The 17,448-nt window shown below is 38.6% G+C and overlaps 1 protein-coding gene across 2 annotated transcripts in view; it reads left to right on the forward strand.

Moving 5' to 3' along the window:
* Positions 1–5,566: 5,566 nt before the first annotated feature.
* CLVS1 (clavesin 1) overlaps positions 5,567–17,448 on the forward strand; it is a 181,636-nt gene continuing 169,754 nt past the window's right edge. For both annotated transcript variants that reach the window (XR_007148471.1, XM_047841785.1), the window contains exon 1: positions 5,567–6,171. The gene's annotated coding sequence lies outside the window, so the exon portion shown is untranslated. The remainder of the gene's footprint in view (positions 6,172–17,448) is intronic.

Genomic DNA, 17,448 nt, shown 5'->3' on the forward strand with positions numbered 1-17,448 from the left:
ACCCAGTGCACTTTAATATTTTCTGAACACACAATCATATTATTCAAAGTATGGTACAAAAGGATTAATTTTTAAATTAAATGGATGTTTAAATATGTTAAATAAAGAACCTAATTAAATACACATTTGCTGAAATATATCCCTTGTATTAGTCAGAACTTTTCCTTTGGAATTCAAAATGATGTCCAATTTCTAAGAAGCCCAATTCTTAAAATCATAGTGTTGACATTTGGTATTGAAGAGCTATTTTATCATGGCTTTTTTTAAATAAAATATTGTTTTAAATTGAAATGGAAACGAAAAATAAATGAACATAGTAAGACTATTAAATATCTACACTAATAAATATCACATATTTTATTTTCTTTCCAGTTCTTTTTTTTTTCCTTGTTTTATTTTTTATTTTTTTAACTTTACATCCAAATTAGTTAGCACATAGTGCAACAATGATTTCAGGAGTAGATTCCTTAGTGCCCCTTACCCATTTAGCCCATCCCCCCTCCCACAACCCCTCCAGTAACCCTCAGTTTGTTCTTCATATTTATGAGTCTCTTCTGTTTTGTCCCCCTCCCTGTTTTTATATTATTTTTATTCCCCTTCCTTTATGTTCATCTGTTTTGTCTCTTAAAGTCCTCATATGAGTGAAGTCATATGATTTTTGTCTTTCTCTTATTGACTAATTTCACTTAGCGTAATACCCTCCAGTTCCATCCATGTAGTTGCAAATGGCAAGATTTCATTCTTTTCGATTGCCAAGTAATACTCCATTGCATATATATACCACATCTTCTTTATCCATTCATCCGTTGATGGACATTTGGGCTCTTTCCATATTTTGGCTATTGTTGATAGTGCTGCTATAAACATGGGGGTGCATGTGTCCCTTTGAAACAGCACACCTGTATCCCTTGGATAAATGCCTAGTAGTGTAATTGCTGGGTCGTAGGGTAGTTCTATTTTTAGTTTTTTGAGGAAACTCCATACTGTTTTCCAGACTGGCTGCACCAGCTTGCATTCCCACCAACAATGCAAAAGAGATCCTCTTTCTCCACATGCTCGCCAACATCTGTTGTGGCCTGAGTTGTTAATGTTAACCATTCTGACAGGTGTAAGGTGGTATCTCACTGTGGTTTTGATTTGTATTTTCCTGATGATGAGTGATATTGAGCATTTTTTCATGTGTCAGTTGGCCATCTGGATGTCTTCTTTGGAGAAGTGTCTATTCATGTTTTTTGCCCATTTCTTCACTGGATTATTTGTTTTTTGGGTGTTGAGTTTGATAAGTTCTTTATAGATTTTGGATACTAACCCTTTATCTGATAGGTCATTTGCAAATATCTTCTCCCATTCTGTTGGTTGCCTTTTAGATTTGCTGATTGTTTTCTTTGCTGTGCAGAAGCTTTTTATTTTGATGAGGTCCCAGTAGTTCATTTTTGCTTTTGTTTCCCTTTGTGTTGTTGGATTGCAGAGGCTAAGACTTCCAATACTATGTTGAATAACAGTGGTGGGAGTGGACATCCCTGTCTTGTTCCTGACCTTAGGGGAAAAGCTCTCAGCTTTTACCCATTGAGGATGATATTAGCATTGGGTTTTTCATATGTGGCTTTTATGATCTCGAGGTATGCTCCTTCTATCCCTACTTTCTTGAGGGTTTTTATCAAGAAAGGATGCTGTATTTTGTCAAATGCTTTCTCTGAATCTATTGAGAAGATCATATGGTTCTTGTCCTTTCTTTTATTGATGTGATGAATCATGTTAATTGATTTCCAGATATTGAACCAGCCCTGCATCCCAGGTATAAATCCCACTACGTCATGGTGAATAATTTTTTTAATGTATTGTTGGATCCGGTTGGCTAATATCTTGTTGAGGATTTTTGTGTCCATGTTCATCAGGGAAATTGGTCTATAGTTTTCCTTTTTACTGGGGTCTCTGTCTGGTTTTGGAATCAAGGTAATGCTGGCTTCATAGAGTTTGGAAGTTTTCCTTCCATTTCTATTTTTTGGAACACCTTCAAAAGAATAGGTGTTAAGTCTTCCTTAAATGTTTGGTAGAATTCCCCTGGAAAGCCATCTGGCCCTGGACTCTTGTTTTTTGGCAGATTTTTGATTACTAATTAGATTTCCTTACTGGTTATGGGTCTGTTCAAATTTTCTATTTCTTCCTGTTTCAGTTTTGGTAGTGTATATGTTACTAGGAATTTGTCCATTTCGTCCAGATTACCCATTTTATTGGCATATAATTGCTCATAATATTCTCTTATTATTGTTTTTATTTCTGCTGTGTTGGTTGTGATCTCTCCTCTTTCATTCTTGATTTTATTTATTTGGGTCGTTTCCTTTTTCTTTTTGATCAAACTGGCTAGTGGTTTATCAATTTTGTTAATCCTTGCAAAGAACCAGCTTCTGGTTTCATTGATCTGTTCTACTATTTTTTTTGTTTGTTTTTTTGTTGTTGTTGTTTCGATAGCATTAATTTCTACTCTAATCTTTATTATTTCCTGTCTTCTGCTGGTTTTGGGTTTTATTTGCTGTTCTTTTCCCAGCTCCTTAAGGAGTAAGGTTAGGTTGTGTATCTGAGATCTTTCTTCCTTCTTTAGGAAGGCCTGGATTGCTATGTACTTTCCTTTTATGACTGTCTTTGCTGTGTCCCAGAGGTTTTGGGTTGTGGTGTTATCATTTTCATTGACTTCCATATAGTTTTTAATTTCCTCTTTAACTGCTTGGTTAGCCCATTCATTCTTTAGTAGGATGTTCTTCAGTCTCCAAGTATTTGTTTTCTTTCCAAATTTTTTCTTGTGGTTGATTTCGAGTTTCATAGTGTTGTGGTCTGAAAATATGCACAGTATGATCTCGATCTTCTTGTACTTACTTAGGACTGATTTGTGTCCCAGTATATGGTCTATTCTGGAGAACGTTCCATGTGCACTGGAGAAGAATGTATATTCTGCTGCTTTAGGATGAAATGTTCTGAATATGTCTGTTAAGTCCATCTGGTCCAGTATGTCATTCAAAGGCATTGTTTCCTTGCTGATTTTTTGATTAGATGATCTGTCCATTGTTGTGAGTGGGGAGTTGAAGTCTCCTACTATTATGGTATTACTGTCAGTGAGTTTCTTTATGTTTGTGATTGATTTATATATTTGGGTTCTTCCACATTTGGCACATAAATGTTTACAATTGTTAGCTCTTCTTGGTGGATAGAGCCCCTTGATTATGATATAATGCCCTTCTGCATCTCTTGATACAGTCTTTATTTTAAAGTCTAGATTGTCTGATATAAGTATGGCTACTCTGGCTTTCTTTTGTTGACCATTAGCATGATAGATGGTTCTCTCTATCCCTTACTTTCAATCTGAAGGTGTCTTTAGGTCTAAAGTGGGTCTCTTGTAAACAGCATATAGATGGATCTTGTTTTCTTATCCATTCTGTTACCCTGTGTCTTTTGATTGGAGCATTGAGTCCATTGACGTATAGAGTGAGTACTGAAAGATATGAATTTATTGCCATTATGATGCTTGTAGAGTTGGAGTTTCTGGTGGTGTTCTCTGGTCCTTTCTAATCTTTGTTGATTTTGGTATTTATATATATTTTTTCATCTTTTCTCCCCTCAGAGAGTCCACCTTAAAATTTCTTGCAGGGCTGGTTTAGTGGTCACAAACTCCTTTAGTTTTGTTTCTCTGGGAAACTTTTTTATCTCTGCTTCTATTTTGAATGACAGCTTTGCTGGATAAAGAATTCTTGGCTGCATATTTTTCTGATTCAGCATATTGAATATATCCTTCCACTCCTTTCTGGCCTGCCAAGTTTCTGTGCATAAGTCTGCTGCAACCCTGATCTGTCTTCCCTTGTAGGTTAGGGACTTTTTTCCCTTGCTGTTTTCATGATTCTCTCCTTGCCTGAATGTTTTGTGAATTTGACTATGATATGCCTTGTTGATGGTTGGTTTTTGTTGAATCTAATGGGGGGTCCTCTGTGCTTCCTAGATTTTGATGTCTGTGTCTTTTCCCAGGTTAGGAAAATTTTCCGTTGTGATTTGCTCACATAACCCTTCTACCCTTATTTCTCTATCTTCCTCTTCTGGGACCCCTATGATTCTGATGTTGTTCCTTTTTAATGAGTCACTGATTTCTCTAATTCTTAAATCGTGCTCTTTTGCCTTAATCTCCCTCTTTTTTTCTGCTTCATTATTCTCTATAAGTTTGCCCTCTGTATTGCTGATTCTTTGTTCTGCCTCATCCATCCTTGCTGCCGCGGCATCCATCCGTGATTCCAGCTCAGTTATAACATTTTCAATTTAATTCTGCCTACTTTTTTACTTCTTTTATCTCTGCAGAAAGGGATTCTAATCTATTTCAACTCCAGCTAGTATTCTTATTATCGTGATTCTAAATTCTGGTTCAGACATCTTGCTTGTATCTGTGTTGGTTAAATCCCTGGCTGTCGTTTCTTCATGCTCCTTATTTTGAGGTGAATTACTTCACTTCGTCATTTTGAAGGGAGAAAAGGAATTAATGAGGCAGAAAAATTGAAATTAAAAAAATTAAAATTAAAAAACTACACACACACACAATCTAATAAAAGATGCTAGATCCCAGGTGTGTTTTGGTCTAGGTGTTGAAAATGGTGTGACAGATTAGAGAAAAAAGGGGGGGAAGGAAATCGTTTGAGAATTTGAAAAAATGCATACACTGAGGTAGACTAAAATGAGATGATGGGAGTAAAATAGAATTTGAAAAAAATTACACAAAAGTAAAAAATATAGTAGAAAAAAATTAAAGAAAAATATTTGTAATAAAAATTAAAAATAAAAATGAATTTTTTCTCTTTCTGTATTCAAGAAAAAGAAATGAAAAAGAAAAAAGAGGAAAGAAAAGAAATTGCTTGAAAATTTGAAAAAGTGAATACACTGTAGTAGACTAAAATAAAATGATGGAAGTAAAATAGAATTTGAAGAAATTTACATAAAAGCAAAAAATATAGTAAAAAAATAAAGAAAAATATTTTTAATAGAGATTTAAAGTAAAAATGAAGGTTTTTTTCTGCATTCAAGAAAAAGGAAAGAAATGAAGAGAGAAAAGAAAGAGGAAAAAAGGAAATCGTTTGAAAATTTGAAAAGGTGAATACACTGAAGTAGATTAAAATAAAATGATGGAAGTAAGATAGAATTTGAAAAAAATTTACACAAATGTAAAAAATATAGTAAAATAATTAAAGAAAAATATTTTTAATAAAAATTGAAAATAAAAATGAATTTTTTCTCTTTCTGTATTTAAGAAAAAGTAGTGTAAAAGAGAAAAAAGAAAGAAAGAAAGAAAATTAAACAGATGGACCTGCTAACAGATTGATATAGAACTGAAATTATTTCATTTTCTCCCAGAAGTCAGATCACGAAGCGCTTTATAGTCCATAAACTAAGCAGGCGGTGAGACTTGTGTTCTTGGAAAGCGAGGTGGGTCCAGTCGGGCGGGGCTCAGTGTAACGGCTCCCTTCTCCACTAGATGGCGCTGCTAGCCTCCTGGGGTGGATGGTGGCGGCGCTCGTTAAGTATGCGCATGCGCGGGAGTGTGAAAATGGCGTCCTCCAGGTACCCTGTCTGTTCTCCCCGATCAGCAATCGCACACCGGTCCTCTGTCCTCAGCTTCTGTCCACTCCCCACTTCACTCTCCATGACCAGGTCCCAGGCAGTACCTCTCTCCCGAGTTTTGTCTCAGATGCGGCTATTTTCCCCGGCCCCTTACTTCTGATGGACTGCGGCCTTGACCCCTTCGGCCCCTCTGCGGGAGGGTCTCCGAGCACTGGACGAATGAGCAATGGCAGAATGTCGGCTGAACCCAGGACCGCTGGTGGGACCCTGCTGCTGCCGGAGCCCCGAGACTGCGGCCAGGTGCCAGCCCGCCTCAGAAAAAGGTCGCGAGATGGTGTAGCAGCAGCGTCTCGGGGATTATGGAAAATCACAACACACGCCTGGCAGCGGGCTTCACCCTCGATGACTTTGTTCCAGCACCAGCGAGTGTGGCCGTTTTCCGGGGTCTGCCGGGACCAGGTGGCTTCAGCCGTCTTCACCAAATGTCCTTCCAGCAGTGGAGCCGCTTCTCCCCATGTGGCCCGAGCGCCTCCCGGACCCCACTCTGCTCCTGGGGATTCGCCCTTCCCGCCAGAGCACCGCCAGGTAGGGAGCTGCGGAGTTGCGGTCTCTGCGCCCGCCTTGTTTACAGTCTTAATGGCACTTAAACCCTCTCCTTTCTCCTTTCTCCCTTTTTAGTTCAGTCCCTGCGGCTGTTTCCAAGTTTCCACTTTCTCTCCAGCTGCTTTTGGGGAGGGGTGCTTTTCCCGTATTCTCTGCCCCACCCCCCCCAGGCTCTGTCCTCTCTCCACCTGCAAAAGCGGCTCCCTGCCCGCCGCCGGCTTCTCTCTCCCCAAGTTCACCTCTCCGCGCCGCGTACCTGCTGAATTCTGTGGTTCAGGTTGTGCAGATTGTTGTGTTAATCCTCCAATCAGTTTTCTAGGTGTGGAGGATGGTTTAGTGTTGGTCTGGCTGAATTTCATGGACGGAGACACACAAAAATCTTGCATGCTGTTTCGCCATCTTGGCTCCTCCCTAAATAGCACGTATTTTAAAGTAAAATTATTTATTTATTTTTATTTTATTTTGGAGAGACAGAAAGAGCACACACGCATGAGCAGGGGTGAGGGACAGAGGGAGAGAATCCCATGACCCTGGGATCATGATCTGAGCTGAAATCAAGAGTTGGAAGCTCAATCAACTGAGCCACCCAGGCGCCTCAGTAACATTATTTTTTAAAAGAAACTAGATATGAATTTCCCTGGGACTTTGCTTAATTAGTTGTAATAAAAGCCCCATTTGTAAATAAAACAGCTCAAAAAATAAATGAAAGTTCTAGAGTATATTTTATCATATACTTTAAAATACATTAGCCCTTATAAGCAGTTATTTACTTATTAATATGCATATGCAGATTTTATAGTTTTCTCCTTTAAATGGCATTTACCCTCGCTTGAGAAATGCATGTGTTTTGCAGTCTCAGAGACAATGATAGAGACTCCCCAAAACTACCCAGAGACTTGTACTTGTGTATTGATTCTGCAGTTTCCTTCTCTTGAGCAGAATCAACAGCATCATTACAAAAATTTCCAGAAAGTACCAATGAAATGTGGATTTTCCCGTATGCTGAAAGTCAGCATTAATTTTTGAACTGTGTGACAATGAGAAGGATAATTACAGAGCTATTCGTGACCCAGAGGGCAAGAAAAGGAGTTTGGGGGTATTACAAACTGAATTGTGTCCCTGCCCCCCAAATACATTTGTTGAAGCTCTGCTCCCCTGTGTGACTGTCTTTGAAGATATAACACTTAAGAAGATAATTAAAGCCAACTTAGATGGGTCCCTAATCCAATATGACTGGTGTCCTTATAAGAAGAGTCAAAGACACCAGGAGTGTGCAAGGACAGAGAGAAAGCCATGTGAGGACTCAGTGATAAGGCACTGTCTGTGAGCTAAGGAGAAAGATCTCATGAGAAACCAACCCTGCCAGCATCTTAATCTTGGGCTTCTAGCCTTCAGAATTGTGGGAAAATAAATTTCTGTTGTTGAAGTCATCCATTCTGTGATACTGTGTTATCAGCCCTAGCAGGCTAATATGGAGAATGCCTTTCCACTCACCAGTCCATTCCTTTCCATGTTTCTGCCATACTTTCTTTGTTATGTTAAAATTATGTCATCCTATCATCAGCCCTGGACATAACCAGTTAGAACAGAGCTTGTCTTGAGCAAAAGGCAACTAGCAATGGGACAGCCATTTTACCTGAGAGGACACTCCTCACCTGATAATGACTAAGTGAGCCAATCATATTGTGGTTCTAAGACAGTTTGAATGCAATACTCAGAACCTCAGTAAGTCATGTGGGGTAAGACACAGAGAAAGGGGGTCGTAGACATAAGGCACAAGTAGCAGAAGTCATGAAGTAGAAAGAAGAAGAAAGAAGCATCTGTAGAAACAGCAGAAGTAGAGGGAGAAATCAATAGAGACACTGATTATAGGAGCACAGGAGCAACACTGAAATATATCTTTTAGTTCCCCCAGAGGCCTGATCATCCAACTCTTTTGGGATTCATACGGTACAGTAAAATGGTGGTTAAGAGCACTAACCTTGGGAACAGATGTGGCTTATGCTCCCAGTCACCCAAATAATTCAGGCCTGAATTAACCTCTTTATTTAACCTCTTTATAATTCAGTTTCCCTGGTAAAATCAGGGCAATAAATGTGCTTCCCTCATGGGATTGCTGTAAGGAGTCAATGACATATTGCTTGTAAAGTTCTTACTATATTGTGTACCTATACAAAAAGCTTTGTAAATTTTAGCTATTACTTTTATTACTGTTATTATAAACTGTGTATACTTAAGCTCCCATCTGATAAAGTAAATGACATGTAGGTCTGTTCTTTGCAATCTGAAAGATGCTAGAATGGTTATTATGATGTAATGAATAACCATCCCCAAAATGTACTTACATCTTAGAGAGGTTTGTTGGGAATGAAAGTATTTGGTTTTTAGTACTTAACTGTCTCTTTTTGCCCTAACAAAGGGGGAGATTCCTGTAGAAAAGATTAGGATTCTCCAAAGTCATCTGGCCACATGGTAAGAAGTCTCATAGGCAAATCCTACTATGGGTAATGCCAGTTAAACTCACTACTTCTCATTTCCTTCCCCCAAGATTGGGTATTCACCAAGGGCTCCTATTTTCTGGGAGGTAGACTTTCCTCATGGGACTAGGTCTCATAGGGAAATTATGGTCTGACGAGTAAGATCTCCTCAAACGATTTTAGAGAAGTCAGTAGAATTAAATAGAATCATTTAATAGTAATGATGTAAACCTACTTCAAATGAATTTGATGGACTGGTTCTTGTGGCTCAGATGATTGAAGGAAGAGATGTAGGAACCAAGACCCTGGGACAAGAAATGGGACCTGTAAGACTCAATCTCCATACGTGTCCAAACTCTCACTGGCTCCACCCCTTCCTCCTTTATCCACAGTGACGCTCTGCAGCAGTGATTGACCAGGGTCAAGTGCCTTCCCACGACCTGGTCTGGACAGAACTATTAGGTAACAGTAAAAGGAGCTCCTACAAAGGAGTATTGGCCAGTCAGAAAACACATGTTTACTATAGTCATTGGCCTGAGATCCCACAGCCAGTAAGAGGCAGAGACCTAAACCAAACTTCTATTTCCAGATCTCGTGCTCTTTCTTCAATCATGTGGATGTTGATTACTGAGCTCTTTTGTTTTCAAGTCATAGAAATAATAATCCTGATAGCAGTGGCTCTGCTTCCTTTTTAAAACATAGTAGACATTCATTACAGGTTGAATTACTTTACTCTTCCTTTCTGTCAAGAGCTCCTAACCTTGTGCACTGCCTGCTGTTTGGTCCCGTACAGTGATTCGCTGGGATGAGTATCAGTACATAATAATGCATCGTTAGTTCTTTGTGTTTAGTCTCTCAAGTATGGAAGTGAGATTGTTTGCATTTTCCTATTAAATTTTACTGCACATCAAATACTGCCCCTACTGTTCCCAGCTCTGTGCAGTCAATTAAGACCAAAGATTTATTCTGGTCAATAAGTTATGAGTAGAAATGATATATGTCACTTCCAGGTTCCAACAATAGGATTAAGTGTGAGTTCTCATGTATCTGTTCTCCCTATCATGACAGATTTGCAAATGATGCATCTTTCCAAAGCCTAACTTTGTGTAGCAGAGCCCTTCTAAATCCCCTAAACCCTATCTCTCTGCCAACTAGCACTGAACCTCCAGTATGAGAAATCAAACTTTGTTGTATTAAACCTCTGAGATCTTTGGGTTTATTTATTATCACTATCACCTCCTGGAAGTGGAGTTCTGTATTAAAGAATGAATTGTGTAGTGTTGACTTAAGAGTTGGCAACACATGATTAGGAGGCTGATATTGAAGGTAGGAAAGATAACAATCCATGTTACGCAGTGGTAAACCATTTGGTAAAACTGTCACCTGTAGTAACTTAGGGGTAAGACTGTATTCTTAACAAATTCCCATCCTAGGAGAAAGTGTGTGAAAAACTAAGTGTTAGTAATATGTCCTGGTTATTATTTGCTGCACTTAGCAACATAGTAAAATAAGAAGTGACTGATTTTATAAGTAGAAATTAAAAAAAAAAAAAAGGAGTGATGCCCAGAAATCCAAGAACTTGCCATGCTGGAGAAGCCAATTAATTTTTGCTCCCCAAGAAAAAGATAAGATTAATAAAGCATTTGGGAAAAGTCAATGAAAACCAAATATTTTTAGCAAGAACCTGATTCAGGATGTCACCTTCATGCTTACTTAAAACCTCAATGGTTTAGGACTTCTCAAGGAAAAGATCAGATACAGGATTTGGCTTTATCACTTACTACTCCAAAAGGGCTCAAATACATTAAGAGAGGTTTGGAGCTGAAAAAGCAAATAAATATAGCAGATCTGAGATATATGTCTCCAAAGAACCATGATGTGTATACTGGAACATAGCACTGATGAAATCAGACAGGCAATATACCTCTAAAGTCTTCAGGGAATTTATACTTTCACGGAAACTATGAACTTGCAGTGTGAGCCTTAGAGAATTGAAATAACCCTTTGGCCCCCAATCTCCAATGGGAAGGGAGTTGGTTGAAAAACTGTATCCTCTAAAGAAGTTGAGGTATGTATGTTTCAAAGCATGCCTCATCCCATTTGTAACCACCTTACACGTGAAATTGGCTAGATGTGAACTTAATTTGACCTTAAACTTTTTAAATGTCACCCCAAAGGAAACACTGCTTTGATAACCATATGGCCACAGTGCTCTGGATAGGTTAGAATATTGCAATATAGGAACATTCCAGTTTAATGATGTAACTCTGAATGTTGTCACTTTGGACCAGTTAGAATGTAAGCTCTATCAATGCCATACAGGTCCCGGCTGGAAGAAACCAGCAGCCTGCTTGTTTTGGAGTAACCCATGATTCTGGCTTCTTGAATGGCTCCAAGAAATATTGAAATGTCCATGAGCAGAAAACATCTGATAGTGGTCAAGCCCAAGAAAGGCTGACCAATTCAGAGATTTATCTTGTATATCACTTTCCCACCTTTTAGAGCTTGCTTACACATTTAGACTTGTAGGAAAGAAATACTGGAATTTATAAATGTTTCATTATGTGGTTGTGTGGGGTTCTTTTGAGTGCATATTGCTACTCAAGGAACTTGGTGTGTGCTGTAACCCAAATAAAACAGAAATTGAACCTAAATTAGAAACTCAATTTCAACTGAGGGCATATTCTGTAATTCCTATTTTGGATGTGGCCAAGGAGTATAATGGAAAAACACACACACACTCAAAAGCCTCTTAAACTTTGATGCCAGAGGTCATGGAGAACAAAGGAGTAGGAAGCTTTTCCAGAGACCAGTGTAAGGCCCTAATCAAAAACCTTTTCACGCCTGCTTAGGAGGTCTTTGCCACGTGTCCAGTGTGATTTCAGAATTGCTGGGCTCAGTGACTGCCAGGTATCACCCTTGTCTTTCTGACTGGGCATGTTTTTTGTGGTTATCCAGTCTCTCTTCTAATGTTGTCTCTTAGGGGTGTTGGGGGGAGGCACCGCAAATAGTTTACATTTTTATTTATACATCTCCAGAACAAGAGAAGCACATCTGGATATGTAGTAGAGATAAAACAATGGCATAAAATTAAGAGGTCTGGAACTTGGAGCCAGATGAAGAGAGTAAAGGACTCTTTGTAGATGGGTTGAGTGTTAGGAAGGGAGCTAAGATATTTTTAGTAACCACAGGGGTAGACTGTCGGAGAAACATTGATATTCACCAAACAGTCCTGTGTTTGCCCACACTTCCCAGCTCCCTTGCCGTTCACAGAGCCCTGTGTCTTGTTCTGGCCAATGGGCTATGAGCAGAAAAGATGTGTGCTACTTCCAGCTGAAGCGTTAAGAGCAGCCCCAAGTTCTCTGTGCATCCTACTTCCCTGCTGTGGCAATTCCTCACCTGGCCCCTGGGTAACTATTTCTGTAAGTGGTTATAGAAAGGAGAAAAGGAGGAAGAGGCACAGCATAATTAACATTAACATCTCAGGAGGAAAAAGTTTACAAAGTTTTTAAAAGGATTGAGCTCAAGAAGAAAAGAATATTAGAGTGGGAATGAGAGAAAACTTTCTTAAAAAAAATTCACAGTTGATGCCACTTTGTAAGTCATGTCCATGATTAGATATATATTAGAAGATGCACCTTTAATTGAGCTCATTTATCTGTAATCAAAACTCAGCAGCAACCTCAGATCATTTTGGGGTGGTATACCTTTTTGAATAACTTTCTATATGAAATTCATAACTTTATAAAATATTTAAAAATACATCTATATGTGGGAGGGTTTATCATTCATTTATTCATTCATTCATCATTTATTCATCTATTCAACAAATATTTATTGACTCCTCTGATGTTCCAGGCACACTTCTAGATGCTTGAGAAGCAGTAGTAGTAAACAAAACAAAAATTTCTAACACATGGTGTTAACATTCTATTGAAGAGAGATACAGTAAACAGATACATAAATAAATATATGATCCTACATCATAGTTGGAAGAATTCTGATAACTTCAAACCTTCCATGAGATATATAGTAAAAGATTGCTTTAGGATATTTCATAAGTTTTCTTCTTTTAGTAAATATAGAAACTTTAGATAACCACAAGGAAGAAAAGCAACTTGTCCAACTTGACAAAAAGCAAATTTACCTGTAATCTCACTGTGCTATCCTATGAGCTCACCAACTTGATATTTGGGGCAGGAGGAGAGTACTGTATTTGGTATTTTGCTTTTCGTTACTATTTTCTGAGCATTTTTCTGTGTTGCTAATAGTTTTCAAAAATAAGTTTTTAGTAGCCATGAATATAACAGGCTATATACAAACAATGTTAATGGTTTTATTATTTTTGACAAACTTTATGATTATAAATTGAATTTATATACATAAATCTTTATGTAAATTTATGTACATAAATTTTTATCTGCATATCTGATTATATCATTAGGAGAAGGTACATAAAGGGGAATGACTTGGTGTATATGTGTGTATATTTTATGATACTGGATGTATGTTGCAAAATAGGCCTATACAAATGTTACATTTTCTTACTATTATTATAGTATTGTTACTGTTGTAACAGTATGGGACATTAAGTAGACTTACAACCTCAGCCCAAACTGCACCTTGGTGTTATTTTAAATTACATATCTGTATACTGGTAAGGTCGATGTTTTAAAATAGGTTTAGTATACACTTACCTTTCCTTAGTGAATTCTTTGTCATTTGCTCTTTCTCCTTGTTTCCTCTTAAGCCATAAGAATTTTTCTTTTGATATATGAGATATTTTCTGTATGAAACATATATCTGTTGCAGTTTTTCCAAATGGTTATTTATACTTATGCTTTTATGATAATTTACATTTGAGAGTATTCTTATGCATTCAATCTTATTGATATTTTGGGGGTGGTGATTGCTTCTATTCCTCTTATTCTTAAAAAATTTTTTTTCAACGTTTATTTATTTTTGGGACAGAGAGAGACAGAGCATGAACGGGGGAGGGGCAGAGAGAGAGGGAGACACAGAATCGGAAACAGGCTCCAGGCTCTGAGCCATCAGCCCAGAGCCCGACGCAGGGCTCGAACTCCCAGACCGCGAGATCGTGACCTGGCTGAAGTCGGACGCTTAACCGACTGCGACACCCAGGCGCCCCATATTCCTCTTATTCTTAAAAAAACTTCTTCATCAGTAGAATATTTCTTATATTCTTCTAGTTTATTTTTTTAAATAATTTTATTTTTTATTTAGTTCTTTAATCTTTGTGTAGCTAATTCTGGTGCGGTGAGGGTTAATTTGAGCCTTTTCCAAGTTGTTTATTTTCTCACTACCATTTGTTAATAAAATAGTCTGTGCTTTTCCATGTAGGTTTGTGATACTTTTTCATTTGTTAAATTTACACACACACACACACACACACACACACACGGGTCCGTTTCAGAGGTTGCATTAATCTGAAAGATTCTGTTTTTAAGATTGGTGGTAGTTGGGGTCGGGGGTGATGGTTCCTGTACTTTTTGTCCCAGGTGTTACAAAATTACAGTAATTCTTGGTATTGTCTTGATGGAACGGGGGAAAGCGGCGGTGCGGAGGCACTTAGGACCCAGGGGAAAGCCAGGCTTGGTACAGAAGGACAGAGTCTCCGGCGCACACGCCTCCTACCAAAATCACAGCCCCGTGGAGCCGGGGCTCTCATTCACAGCTTTCTAGAGAAATCTGAGCCCGAACCTGCCAGAATAGGGGATCTCACCCACTCAGCTCAGCAGCGAGGACACCTGCAGAAACACATTCCTAAAGCAAGGCTGAGCGTCTGTGTGAAGGTATTTGTTGCCTTTTTTCTCCCTTCTGTATTTGCAGCGCCTCCCCGCCTTTCCCCCCAGCTCTTGCGATGCCATGGCTGCGGCGTTTCAGCACTTCGGTGCGTGGACAGCTCCCATCTGCAATCCCTCCGCACTCCATCCCTCCCGCACCCCACTTTCCACGCCTTCGCGGTCCATCCTCCTCCTCCGGGCGCCCGCTCAGCCTGCGCTCCCTTACACCATCAGCACCCCCATCTCTCCACCATCACCGTCATGATCTCCACCATCACCAGCGCCGTAACTACAGTCCACACAACTGTGTCTTGTCACTTAGACAAAGCCAGAGGTCCTCAGGGTAGAGCAAAAGAACCCAAGTTTTCAGGCGCAGGAAGGAAAGTTCAGGTGTACGACACCCTTGAAAACAAAGAGACGCCTGCTTGAGAGAAAGGGAAAGTGAAGCCAGGACAGAGAGAGACCCTGAACAGGGGGACAGATGGGGCACTTGCCAGACACCAGCAGTTAGCCAGCTGCCTTTCAGCAGATTAGGGGCTGTTTTAGTTAGTTCAGCAAATTAACATGGCCTGGGGTATAGTGTTATTCCAGCAAAACAGATATGTAAGCTCAATCTGTGTTTCTGGTTTTCCAATGGAGAATCACCAGGAAGCAGGGTGGGGGTGACTGATGACTCATATTCACCCACACGCCAATTTGCCTTCCTAAGCGTTTATTACAGAAACTCTGGAATTAAGTTTTTTACGGAAATGTTTTGTAAAATGGAGACCCCCAAAGATGAACTCTGTGGCCAGAGTAAAAATTAAAATGTTGATGATGATAACCTAACAAATGTGGCTCTCATTGGAAAGTGCTATTTGTTCCAGGGTCTCTTCCTGTCTAGTTATTTCATTTTGGTTTTCCAACCTTTAAACCTCTCTTTGAGGCAGAGAAGATAGATCCCTTGGCCAAAAGGCCAAAGTAGTAATGATATTCAGAGCAGATGGCCTGTCTTTGTTCATCACTAGTCAAGGACTGACTCGGATTTGGAAGGCGAGATTTTTGTGTGCTTTCTCAGTAATCAGGCGATAACACCATTTTCCCATAATAGTAAAGGGTAATAGAGTGCAAAAATTGAAAAGGCATTTTATGTAACTATGTTCTGCTGGGCTCTGCTTTTAGAGTGCTATCATTTTCTATCTCAGCTGAAGGGAAGTTGGAACATCTTTCAAATATCCGGAAGGTCCAAACCCAAGTCATAGCACCTCTTTAATTTATCCAGGATCATCTCTTTTATAAGAGTTAACAAACATCAGAAAATAAGAACTTGAGCCTGTCAGAAATGAAAATCTTTCAATGAATACCCATTTAATCAATTATTACTGAAGAGCAAAGTATTGGGTGGGCTTTTTTGTTTGCAAATTATTTTTCATAAAAATAACAAAATAACATCTTAATTAAAAATGAAATGGATCGTGTTTTCATATGAAAATAATGTCTTAATTAAACAATTAAGTTTAAACCAGAGCACAGAGAAGGCTTATTTAAAAATCACTCTTGTACATTTATTCTGCTTTCCTTAAAAAAAAAAAGAGTCAATAAAGCAAGTTTTGTCTAAACTGGCTTGCTCATTTTGTCAAAAATAAAGCTAGTCAAAAACAAGTATCTTCTGGAAGAAGTTTTGAGGAAAAATTCACACCAAATACTCTTCTGGAATGAAGAAGAGTAGATTTTGTCAAAAGGTACTTGCCGCTATTAATTACATAAATACTGGCATAATTCAATTTGCCTCTAAAATTCACTCACTTTTGAACTCAAACTAAAAAAACTAGTGAAAATATTTGGTGAAATATTTGCTCATTTATATACTGTCTTTAGATTGGTAATATCCACAGTAAAAAAAGACCCCTCACATCCCAAAGAAACAAGATTCTTAATATACCCTTATCTGTTTGCAAAGAATGGTTCATCCCAGATAATTTTTTAAAGTGTACATATTGCCTGTTCTAGCTGCTTCAAAACAGAAACTCAGGCCAGGAATCCAGTGCCTCTAATGCTGCTGCCTTCCTGTGCTTAATACAATTTCCTGAGGTTGGGGAAAATTCAAAACAATGCTGCTTCGGTGAGATTTACAGGCATCTGTCTCAGAAGTGATGCCTTTCTCTGATGAAATATTATGCTAGGCTTATTAATTTTTATAGAGTGCTCCTATCCTGGCTGCTTCTTTTATTCTTTCTTCTATTAAGGGCTATTTCACTTTTTTCGTATTTTCAGTAACATAACATTCTCATTTTTATAATGGATCTAAAGGTGAACAGAAGACATATTTTCCATCACAGTGGCATCATACATTTTTGTAGACATGTTCACAAAGGGCACATCCTTTTGGAATCATGGAGTGCAAAGCTGGTAAATTTTTATTTCCCAAACGGGGGACTCAGGAACTCTTCAGAGCTAGTGGTGTCTTCTCACTTTTGCAAGCTTTACAAAAAGACACCTTATTAACCCTGAGAAGTCTGTTCATGACTTTACACACACTTCCTCAAAGCAGAGTCATCCTTAGTAAATGGATTCAGACTTATTTGGATCTTCTCTCCTTTCCTGTTACATAGTTACTGAGACAGGAGGTAACATAGCAAAACGAATATAAAAACTACGAAGTTTGGTCCCATGTAGTCAGCCCAGAAATACCCCTCAACATTGCCAAGAGAGATCTTTTCCTACATTACACCCTTCTCCCAAATTTTGATAATTTTGATCGTTGTTCATTTTATCCAGATTTCAGTGGAATAAATTTGTTTCAGGAGAAGATCCACAATGTGAATTGTGCAAGTCTGTAACCCCCTAACATCAATCCCAAGTGTTGTATCTCTCTAGATAGAACCATGCTTACCTTTCTATCCAAGTTTGTCTTAGCTAAAGCGAAGTTTGTCTTTGGTTTGATTCTTCATGGATGTGGAAATCAACTGGACACTCACCTTCCCTCAAACACCTTTCAT

Source organism: Prionailurus viverrinus, chromosome F2 (assembly GCF_022837055.1).
Source record: "Prionailurus viverrinus isolate Anna chromosome F2, UM_Priviv_1.0, whole genome shotgun sequence".
Classification (NCBI taxonomy): domain Eukaryota; kingdom Metazoa; phylum Chordata; class Mammalia; order Carnivora; family Felidae; genus Prionailurus; species Prionailurus viverrinus.